At 36.9% G+C, this 12,763-nt stretch overlaps 1 long non-coding RNA gene across 6 annotated transcripts in view; it reads right to left on the bottom strand.

The window, feature by feature from the left end:
• The window catches only part of LOC309821628, a 116,454-nt gene that overhangs the window by 99,886 nt on the left and 3,805 nt on the right, over positions 1–12,763 (bottom strand). The window lies entirely within an intron of this gene.

Raw genomic sequence — 12,763 nt, 5'->3', positions numbered from 1 at the left:
ACCAGAACACAGGCACTAGTCCCCTCCACCAGGAAGCCTACACAACCCACTGAACCAACTTTAGCCACTGGGGACAGACACCAAAAACAACAGGAACCACGAACCTGTAGCCTGCAAAAAGAAGACCCCAAACACAGTAAGTTAAGCAAAATGAGAAGACAGAGAAACACACAGCAGATGAAGGAGCAAGGCAAAAACCCACCAGACCTAACAAATGAAGAAATAGGCAGTCTCTCTGAAAAAGAATTCAGAATAATGGTAGTAAAGATGATCCAAAATCTTGGAAATAGAATGGAGAAAATACAAGAAACATTTAACAAGGACCTAGAAGAACTAAAGAGCAAACAAACAGTGATGAACAACATGATAAATGAAATAAAATATTCTCTAGAAGGGATCAATAGCAGAATAACTGAGGCAGAAGAACAGATAAGTGACCTGGAAGATAAAATAGTGGAAATAACTACTGCAGAGCAGAAAAAAGGAAAAAGAATGAACAGAGTTGAGGACAGTCTCAGAGACCTCTGGGACAACATTAAACGCACCAACATTTGAATTATAGGGGTCCCAGAAGAAGAGGAGAAAAAGAAAGGGACTGAGAAAATATTTGAAGAGATTACAGCTGAAAACTTCCCTAATATGGGAAAGGAAATAGTTTAAAAAGTCCAGGAAGCACAGAGAGTCCCATACAGATAAATCCAAGGAGAAAAACGCCAAGACACATATTAAACAAACTATCAAATATTAAATACAAAGAAAAAATATTAAAATCAGCAAGGAAAAACAACAAATAACACACAAGGGAATCCCCATAAGGTTAACAGCTGATCTTTCAGCAGAAACTCTGCAAGCCAGAAGGGAGTGGCAGGACATATTTAAAGTGATGAAGGAGAAAAACCTAAAACCAAGATTACTCTACCCAGCAAGGATCTCATTCAGATTTGATGGAGAAATTAAAACCTTTACAGACAAGCAAAAGCTAAGAGAATTCAGCACCACCAAACCAGCTTTACAACAAATGCTAAAGTTACTTCTCTAGTCAGGAAACACAAGAGAAGGAAAAGACCTACAATAACAAACCCAAAACAATTAAGAAAATGGTCATAGGAACATACATACCGATAAATACCTTAAATGTAAATGGATTAAATGCTCCAACCAAAGGACACAGACTGGCTGAATGGATACAAAAACAAGATGCGTATCTATGTGGTCTACAAGAAACCCACCTCAGACCTAGGGACACATAGAGACTGAAAGTGAGAGGATGGAAAAAGATATACCATGCAAATGGAAATCAAAAGAAAGCTGGAGTAGCAATTCTCATATCAGATAAAAGAGACTTCAAAACAAAGATTATTACAAGAGACAAAGAAGGCCACTACATAATGATCAAGGGATCAATCCAAGAAGAAGATATAACATTTGTAAATATTTATGCATCCAACACAGGAGCACCTCAATACATAGGCAAATACTAACAGCCATAAAAGGGGAAATCGACAGTAACACAATCATAGTAGGGGACTTTAACACCCCACTATCACCAATGGAAAGATCATCCAAAATGAAAATAAGTAAGGAAACATAAGCTTTAAATGATACATTAAACAAGATGGACTTAATTGATATTTATAGAACATTCCATGCAAAAACAACAGAATATACTTTCTCCTCAAGTGCTCATGGAACATTCTCCAGGACAGATCATATCTTGGGTCACAAATCAAGCCATGGTAAAAACTGAAATCGTATCAAGTATCTTTTCCGACCTCAATGCTATGAGACTAGATACCAATTACAGGAAAAAATCTGTAAAATATACAAACACATGGAGGTTAAACAATACACTTAATACCCAAGAGATCACTGAAGAAGTCAAAGAGGAAATCAAAAACTACCTAGAAACAAATGACAATGAAAACACGATGACACAAAACCTATGGGATGCAGCAAAAGCAGTTCTAAGAGGGAAGTTTATAGCAATACAATCCTACCTTAAGAAACAAGAAACATGTCAAATAAACAACCTAAACTTACATCTAAAGCAATTAGAGAAAGAACAAAAAAAACCCAAAGTTAGCAGAAGGAAAGAAATCATAAAGATCAGATCAGAAATAAATGAAAAAGAAATGAAGAAAATGATAGCAAAGATCAATAAAACTAAAAGCTGGTTCTTTGAGAAGATAAACAAAACTGATTAAACCATTAGACAGACTCATCAAGAAAAAAAGGGAGAAGACTCAAATCAACAGAATGAGAAATGAAAAAGGAGAAGTAACAACTGACACTGCAGAAATACAAAGCACCATGAGAGATTACTACAAGCAACTATATGCCAATAAAATGGACAACCTGGAAGAAATGGAAAAATTCTTACAAATGCACAACCTTCCAAGACTGAACCAGGAAGAAATAGAAACTATGAAAAGACCAATCACAAGCACTGGAATTGCAACTATGATTAAACATCTTCCAACAAACAAAAGCCCAGGACCAGATGGCTTCACAGGCGAATTCTATCAAACATTTAGAGAAGTGCTAACATCTACCCTTGTCAAACTCTTCTAAAATATAGCAGAGGGAGGAACACTCCCAAACTCATTCTACGAGGCCACCATCACCCTGATACCAAAACCACACAAAGATGTCACAAAGAAAGAAAACTACAGGCCAATATCACTGATGAACATAGATGCAAAACTCCTCAACAAAATACTAGCAAACAGAATCCAACAGAACATTAAAAGGATCATACACCATCATCAGGTGGGGTTTACCCAGGAATGCAAGGATCCTTCAATATATGCAAATCAATCAATGTGATACACCATATTAACAAACTGAAGGAGAAAAACCATATGATCATCTCAATAGATGCAGAGAAAGCTTTTGACAAAATTCAGCACCCATTTATGATAAAAACCCTCCAGAAAGTAGGCATAGAGGGAACTTTCCTCAACATAATAAAGGCCATATATGACAAACCCACAGCCAACATCATTCTCAATGGTGAAAAACTGACACCATTTCCACTAAGATCAGGAACAAGACAAGGTTGCCCACTCTCACCACTCTTATTCAACATAGTTTTGGAAGTTTTAGCTACAGCAATCAGAGAAGAAAAAGAAATAAAAGGAATCGAAATCAGAAAAGAAGAAGTAAAGCTGTCACTGTTTGCAGGTGACATGATACTATACATAGAGAATCCTAAAGATGCTACCAGAAAACAACTAGAGCTAATCAATGAATATGGTAAAATAACAGTATACAAAATTAATGCACAGAAATCTCTTGCATTCCTATACACTAATGATGAAAAATCTGAAAGTGAAATTAAGAAAACACTCCCATTTACCACTGCAACAAAAGGAATAAAATATCTAGGAATAAACCTACCTAAAGAGACAAAAGACCTGTATGCAGAAAATTATAAGACATTGATAAAAGAAATTAAAGATGATACAAATAGATGGAGAGATATACCATGTTCTTGGATTGGAAGAATCAACATTGTGAAAATGACTCTACTACCCAAAGCAATCTACAGAGTCAATGCAATCCCTACCAAACTACCACTGGCATTTTTCACAGAACTAGAACAAAAATTTCACAATTTGTATGGAAACACAAAAGACACCGAATAGTGAAAGAAATCTTAAAAAAGAAAAACGGAGCTGGAGGAATCAGGCTCCCTGACTTCAGACTATACTACAAAGCTACAGTAATCAAGACAGTATGGTATTGGCACAAAAACAGAAAGATAGATCAATGGAACAGGATAGAAAGCCCAGAGACAAACCCACACACATATGGTCACCTTATCTTTGATAAAGGAGGCAAAAATATACAATGGAGAAAAGACGGCCTCTTCAAAAAGCTGGGAAAACGGGACAGCTACATGTAAAAGAATGAAATTAAAACACTCCCTAACACCATACACAAAAATAAACTCAAAATGGATTAAAGACCTAAATGTAAGGCCAGACATTATCAAACTCTTAGAAGAAAACACAGGCAGAACAGTCTATGACATAAATCACAGCAAGATCCTTTTTGACCCACCTCCTAGAGAAATGGAAATAAAAACAAAAATAAACAAATGGGACCTAATGAAACTTCAAAGCTTTTGCACAGCAAAGGAAACCATAAACAAGACCAAAAGACAACCCTCAGAATGGGAGGAAATATTTGCAAATGAAGCAACTGACAAAAGATTAATCTCCAAAATTTACAAGCTGCTCATGCAGCTCAATATCCAAAAAACAAACAACCCAATCCAAAAATGGGCAGAAGACATAATAGACATTTCTCCAAAGAAGATATACAGAATGCCAACAAACACATGAAAGAATGCTCAACATCATTAAACATTAGAGAAATGCAAATCAAAAGTACAATGGCATATCTCACACCGGTCAGAATGGCCATCATCAAAAATATCTACAAACATTAAATGCTGGAGAGGGTGTGGAGAAAAGGGAACCCTCCTGCACTGTTGGTGGGAATGTAAATTGATACAGCCACTATGGAGAACAGTATGGGGGTTCCTTAAAAAACTAAAAATAGAACTAACATACGACCCAGCAATCCCACTACTGGGCATATACCCTGAGAAAACCATAATTCAAAAAGAGTACCAAAATGTTCATTGCAGCTCTATTTACAATAGCCAGGACATGGAAGCAACCTAAGTGTCCATCAACAGATGAATGGATAAAGAAGATGTGGCACATATTTACAATGGAATATTACTCAGCCATAAAAAGAAACGAAATTGAGTTATTTGTAGTGAGGTGGATGGACCTAGAATCTGTCATACAGAGTGAAGTAAGTCAGAAAGAGAAAAACAATTACTGTATGCTAACACATATATATGGAATCAAAAAAAACATTTCTTCTTGGTCATGAAGAACCTAGGGGCAAGACGGGAATAATGACACAGACCTACTAGAGAACGGACTTGAGGATACGGGGAAGGGGAAAAGTAAGCTGGGACAAAGTGAGAGAGTGGCATGGACATATATACACTACCAAACTTAAGGTAGATAGCTGGTGGGAAGCAGCCGCATAGCACAGGGAGATCAGCTCAGTGCTTTGTGACCGCCTGGAGGGGTGGGATAGGGAGGGTGGGAGGGAGGGAGACCCAAGAGGGAAGAGATATGGGAACATATGTATATGTATAACTGATTCACTTTGTTATAGAGCAGAAACTAACACACCATTGTAAAGCAATTATACTCCAATAAAGATGTAAAAAACAAACAAAAATAACAAACAAAAAAAGAAACAAAAGGATATAACCAATATGACTCATAGCAAATGAGAGGACATAGCCAAACGTCATATTCCAGGCTTTGACTTCCCTTTGGTGGCTATTGTCTGGGTCTGTAATGCTTTATTATAAGAAAAAGGAAGCAATGAGAAACGTGTCTTCAAACTATCTGTCTTGGAGAACCAGAATAATCTACCATGCCTGTGGAAAAGAGCAAGAGAGCCTCATGGTCATGATGCACACAACAGGGCCCTGTCTTGAGAAACAATCACAGATTTGTTCTTTGTCTTATTCTCTTATATTTCAGACAACTGTGAACTAAATTTCAAAAACTTGGCTGGAATATCAGCTATTTTTTCTATTGAAAACTCTAGTTGTTTTGCATTATTTTGATTCATGGACCAAAAACACAGCTAGAAAGGTTACTTTATTGTAACTAAGCAACAAAGAATTTTTTTTTCTTCATAAAAGAGTTTCACACAACTACGTTCTTCATCATTTAAGAGCAAAATTCTTTCATTTTTCGTAAATAATCCAAATAATAACTAACGCTAATTATGCTCCAGGTATTACTTCTAGTGCCCTTCTTAAACTATTTCATTTAATTCTCACAACAACTCTATGGGTTAAGACTAATATTAATTCTATTTTACAAATGGGGAACCTGAGCCTCATAGAGGTTAACCAATTTGCTCATGCGGATACACTCAGCAAGTCCTAAAGTTGGGATTTTAACTCAAGTAGGGTAGATCATGAGAGTTCGCATTTTAATCACTCAGCTACACAGTCATTAAATAATTTATAATACTCAAGGTCAAGCTCAGTATTTCACTCCTCTTCAACCTTTTCCTCATTCTTTTTCCTATATTTGAATACCTCACAACCAACCCCTCCAACTACATCTAAGCAGTCACCAAATCTTACTGTTTTTTTCACCTTTATCTTTTTCAGGAGGTCTATGCTCATATATACATCTGCCTAATAAAATTTTCCACTTGAATATCCCACATGTACTTTAAACTCACCATAACTCAGCAGTATCTTATTCATGTATTTCTTATTACAGTGAATAATACCATTATCCCCTCATTTGAGGAAAAAAAAGTAATTTGATGGACATCAGAAATTAGATAATTTCTGCCTCTTGGACTGTCTACCCACCAAACACATATGGGTTGCATACACACACACATGCATGCAAATACACACAGATACCACCCCACCCATCTGACCAAATCACTAATCCTTGCTAATTATCACCTAAACTATCACAAGTGTCTCTTTACTGATTTTCCTGCTTGCTTCTTATTTCACTCCACATCACCTCAATCTAACTTCTGTACTGCTGCGGAATGGCCTTCATGGTGTAAACATCTTCTGTCTTCTTTTTGCTTGCATTTTCAGAATGGACTATAAGATAAATTCTAAACACTTTCACAAAGAATACAAGACTTCAGAATCTGACATCTGCCTATCCACTCAGATAAATTTTCCAATTACTTTCAGTTTCCTTTGTCTGGAGTATCTCTTCTCTGGGATTCCCACAAATCCTACAAGCTTCACTTGAAATGCTGCTTCCTTCATGCAGATTCCCTGTCTCTTGAAGCCATGTTTAGATACTACTGCTCGCCATTCAGTATTTTTTTTTAACATATCACTATTATAACTACAATATTGTTATATTGGTTGTTCACATGTCTGTCTTTTCACCAGGGTTTTGGGAGGCAAAACAATATATACACTTTAAAATTAGAAAAAGTATTTAAATGTGATATACTGACACTACAGACACCTTAGAAAATTCAATAATGTCTAAAGAAGAGTAAAATTATTTATATTTCTTCCACAAAGAGGATACCATTATTTTTAAAATATTTATTTTTTTCATACACATACAACATAAGTTATATATTTTTTATTTGTCTAGAACATTCATGGTTTGGTTTCATTTTTTCCTAACAGCTAGCACAGGGCTCACAGCTAGCACATACAAAATAGTCTATTTGTTGAGTAAATGAATGATTCTAAATGTATGCCCTTTTCCTCTATTTCCCCAACTACTGTCTTATAATCATTCTTCTGAGCTACTCTAATTATATCTTCAGTTGGTCTCATTGTCTCCAGTTTCTTCTCCCTTTAATTCATCCTCCACATTGTTGCCATGGTTATAATATAAAATAAAAATCTTGCCACATTATTGTCATATTTATGAATCCTTTGATGAATTTTATTTCCCATGAAATAAAATGTAATTCCTTATCAATCCAGACTTTTCACAATTTAGTCCTAATCTACTTTCTTGATTCTTCTTCTGTTATTTCTACTTCCTGTATCGGCATCAATCTAGTCTAGTTACACTAGACAATTCACAGTTCTGAAAGATTCGCCATGGAGTCTCACTTTGTGCCTCGACTCATGCTACTTCTGTCTAAAATATCCTTCCCTAGTCTTCCTCATCAGGCAAATATTTGATTCATCCTTCAAAGATAATTTTTTTTAAAAAAAAAAAACCTCTTCTGTGAAGTCTTCTTCAACCCTACCTCCATTTTTTTTAGCCAAATAACTTGCTCTCTCAGCTGTTTCCAAAGAAGTATTCCCCAGAGCTAAAAGTATAGTTCTGTAAAACTGCATTCCCTCACCTCCCCTTATGCACTCATGGAGGTTCAGATTTGGTAGGTCTGGAATGGAGACAGGAATACATTGTTTTAAAAACACGCTACATCCCAAACCAAACAATGCGACTTCAGGGCCAGACTGAACTCCGGGTTGCTAAGTGCTAAACATTCTTTTTAAAGCATGACTCAGAACTGCGCTAGAAACAGAAGTAGAGCATGTTGGGGTCCATGCTTTCAGGTATAAACAAAACCAATCATTGTTTTTGATAGGTTTTATGGGTATGAGTCCTTAGGAAGTGAAATCAGACTCTTATTTCAAAGTGTTCAAAATACCAGAGAAACAGAAGGATTGAAAACAAAGTGAAACAAAGGCATACAACTATAAATATTAAAAAAAAAAAGAGGAAAGGACACGAGGCCACATAAGCTGCTTCTATTATATTGTACTCATACAAAAGTGAGGAGATGAAGCAGCACAATGAAACTAGTTATAAGAAAATATGATATGTGCCCAAGAAGCCAACAAGGGCCTTGGCTCATTCAAATCCTAGAATGGCATTACTGGCTCTAAATAGGTCACTTAGCACAAAATGCTTGAGATTTTCCTCATTCACAAAGACATGCAACTCCTTTTAAAGATTTCAGTTCAAAGCAACTCTGTGTAAAACCTATCCCCATTTTCTCTTGCATACAATATACTCATTCACTAAACAAGTGCCCAGAGAGGAAAAGTGCATTAATAGTTAATTTTTTAAATCAAGAGTTTTAGAGACAGAAGGACTGTTAGAGGATCACCTAGACCACGCTTCTTAACCTTTTTCACAACATAGTGCACATGGAAAATTATGACTGTCTGGCACTGGGATAAAAAGATGAGACTGCTAGGGACTAACAGTGATTGGCAAAGAGTTCATGCTGCTCGAGGCCACACTTGGGGATCATAGAGATCAAGATGTCATACAACCTCTGTAACCCATATTGCTTGAGAAGATATACTAGATAAACCAATACATCATAGAGATGAGGAAAAAACCAAGCCCCAAAGGGTGGCTTAACAGCAGAGGGGTTAACAAAATCACTTAGTGGGAAAGTGAGTATTGGTTTTCACAGGCCTCATATGAACAATGATTCTAATGTGTGCTATTCAGAATTCATCAGTTCTGAGCATTGATGGCATCATTTTGAGTGGTACACCAATTCACTGAGGTACCTAACATGAGCAATAGAAAAGACAATGAAAAGACAATGATCTCTCCCACAAATATGTGTACCATTTTCCAACTGTATTTAAATGCTACTTGAAAAAATAAAAGAGAAATTCATTCATAATTCTCTAAATTCATTGAAAAATTGCTAGATGAAATACTAGAAACAATTTTTAAATGAATGCAAGAGGCTTCCAGGAAAGCAGTGGTATGAATATAGGGAAAGAAGTGAGAACTGAAGCAGTTGGGTGCCCTGGGAGAACCTTTATACCCAGGCTGCCCAGAACTGTACATCTTCCAAGAGCAGAGAGCTCCATCTAGCATAAAAGCCATGCTCAGGAAAAGCCATTCACAAGGAAAAGAGTTCACTAGAAACAAGTGAATAAATAACGCTTCACAGAGGTAAGCAGGAAAGAAAACTGTCTAGAAGGGGAGAAAAGCTCTCCTGAGAATTTATAGCCACTGGAAGGTTCAGACATGGATTTAGGATCAAAATTTATACTGTTTACGTGGTAAGGAATATCATACACTAAAATTCTTCATTTCTGGACTCATTTAAACTGGACTCAGGTCTGTAATGTCGTCATACCCATGGCAGAAAGAAACACAAATCCTCCCTTGAGGAATGAATTTATTCTTCCCAGTTTCTAAAATGAATACACTCTCTATTTTAGTCTGCCTGGGTTACCAACTGATGTAGTGTACTCTGCAGTTTTTGTGTGGAGTATTCTATATATGTCTGTTACATCTCATTGCTTTATAATGTCCTTCAAGTTCTCTATTTTCTTTTCCTTTTTTTTAAATTGAGGTATAGCTGATTCACAATATAAGTTTCAGGTGTACAACATAGTGATTCAAAGTTTTTAAAGGTATACTCCATTTGTAGTTATTATAAAATATTGCCTATTTCCCTGTGCTGTACAATATATCCTTGTAGCTTATTTATTTTATACATAGTAGTTTGTACCTCTTACTCCCCTAGCCACTATATTGCCCCTCCCTGCTTCCCTTTTCCCACTGGTAACCACTAGTTTGTTCTCTATATCTGTGAGTCTGTTTCTTTTTTGTTATATTCACTAGTTTAGTTTTCAGATTCCACATATAAGTGATATCATACAGTATTTGTCTTTATCTGAAAGTCCTCTATTTTCTTATTGATCTTCTGTCTAGATCAGATGTTTTGCCCATTACTGAAAGTGGAGTACTGAAATTTTCAATTATTATCGTAGATCTATTTCTCCCTCAGTTCTATCCATGTCTTCACATATTTTGACTAGGATTTGCTTGGTTTCTGTAAACCTTTGACTGTTTCCAGAGTTCTGGCAAACTTATTTCAGGTTGTTTCTGCTTATTTTCAATGTTTCGTGGAGGGACAGAGGCGTGGAGCTGCCTACTCTACCATTCTGAACATGGGTCTCACAAGGTGGTTTTTTGATAGAGTTCTCATCAGAGCAGAAAAAAATAAATCTGTTTTCTAACAGGGCATATTTATAGATATGAACATAAAAGCTGAGTTCTCCAGTAGAGGCTTGAAGCCTCATTCCCTGCATCTATTGCTCCATTTCATGTTGGTCCCTGAGTTCTCCCTGAGGAAACATGGAGCTCCATGAAACACAGTTTGAAAAACACTGTTATAAATCATTATAATCCCCTGATATTTATGTGCCTAGTGCCTGTGATCTGATGTTAGAAATACTTAAGTAATCATTTTGACCTAGACTTATCTCTTTCTTGTTTCCTAACTTATTTCAAAAAACTTTCTTCCCATCTTCCCAACTTTGTGAAAAAGCACCAAGAATAAAATGATCTGTCATTCCATCTCCCAGAGTTAACTGCTGTTAACATGTTGACATTTCTCACACCTATAAAACAAGTGTAATTCAGGTTAATATTTTATATATAGCAGTTATCACCTGGGCCTCCATTTGCTTAACACTGCTATTCTAGCTCACACCTATGTCAATAGTGTCATGTCTACTCTTGGAAGCCTATTACATGACTTTATGAGAGAAGACGTGTCGTGTATTGACTAACCTTTCAATCTGCACCCTCAATGACCATCCCTCCAACACCTTTCAATAAAACAAAGGTTGATTGCTCTATTGGTTAGCATAATGAGACTTCAAGGCTGTGGGTTTTAACATCTTTGTCATCTATGACTACCAATTAAGCTTGGCCATATTAAGTTGTTTTTAAACTTCAAAATGCAGCAGAATGCCCTCTTTATTTTGAAATAAAATCTTTTATGAAACCCCAAAATATAAAATAAACAAAACTGAGCTCTTAAGGTTGAAGTCTGTATGTGTGCGAGTAGGTAGGGGGAAGAGGATAGGCAGTTTATTCACAGCCAATCCTGCTTAGCCTTCCTAACATCCCAACCATGATGCAGAACCCCAGGGCTCTGGGACAGTGTTTGAATATCCCATATCTGTGAGATGTCCTCAGCCAGTACTTCTAAAGAATTGGATGACTATTGCATCTGTATCTCCTATGGCTCCTCAGATAGTGCCTGACACACAGTAGGCATTCAAGGAGTATTCACTGAAATAAAAGACATGAAATCCAAAATGGGGGAATGGATTAGTGTATATCCATTACTGGTACTTGAGAAAAATCTCAGAAAGTATCCTCACTGACAGTGGTAGATCAGTAGTGGTAGATCTCAGTGGTATCATTATACTACTGTGTTACAAAAGAGATAATTAAGATTGTATTAGTGGCTGCAGAATACAAGAAACATAACTGAATAAATATTTAATTTCTTCCACATTCAAGGTACGGTTTGAGAGACTATAGAGGCTGCAAAGATGGTAAGAATATAGGATAGGTAAAATATCCTGAAGAATATTTAATACTCTGATAGGCGAGATAATTTACATAAAATTTTGCTACAAAGCAAGCCAACGTACCAAACTATGTCAAGAAAATTTCAATGTTTTTTGAGCTGAAGGTAGAGAAGTTTTGAAAAATGACCAGTAGACACCTCATCAACAGGTGGCTGTTACAGAATGTAGAGGGTAATTGATGCAGAAGAAAGGCAAAAAACTATGGGAACAAATACTCACTGCATAATTTTCAGAAGATAACTCTCACCCTAAGAAGAAAGCATGACATATGAAGTAGTTGGAGATGAGTTAAATGTGAACTTTTTTGCAATTGGTGTGTTAAAAATACTGAGAATGGAGAGATCAACGTGACCTGTAGCGAGGGAAACTTTATGAAGTTGGCAATTTGAACTGAAAAAAGATGGGAAGGATTAGGATAGGTGGGGAAGCATTTCAGTTTAATGAAGACAACATGTGCCAAAGCCCAAAGGCCAAAAGGAGAAGAGTTTCCATGAGGAAGAAGAAGAAATCAATCTGGCTGGAGCAAAGGGTGTTTGCTGGGCACCAGGCTGGCTGAGTGGGGTGGAAACAGATTAATAGCGGGAGCTGCTAAAGGTCAAGATGAAGATAAAAGAGAAGCTGCGGGCTTCCCTGGTGGTGCAGTGGCTGAGAGTCCGCCTGCCGATGCGGGGGACATGGGTTCGTGCCCCGGTCCAGGAGGATCTCACATGCCGCGGAGCAGCTGGGCCCGAGAGCCATGGCTGCTGAGCCTGCGCGTGTGCTCCGCAATGGGAGAAGCCACGACAGTGAGAGGCCCGCATACCGGAAAAAAAAAAAAAAAAA

Source organism: Grampus griseus (assembly GCF_964374135.1).
Source record: "Grampus griseus genome assembly, chromosome: 4".
Taxonomy (NCBI): domain Eukaryota; kingdom Metazoa; phylum Chordata; class Mammalia; order Artiodactyla; family Delphinidae; genus Grampus; species Grampus griseus.
This window is presented reverse-complemented; position numbering and strand designations above follow the sequence as displayed.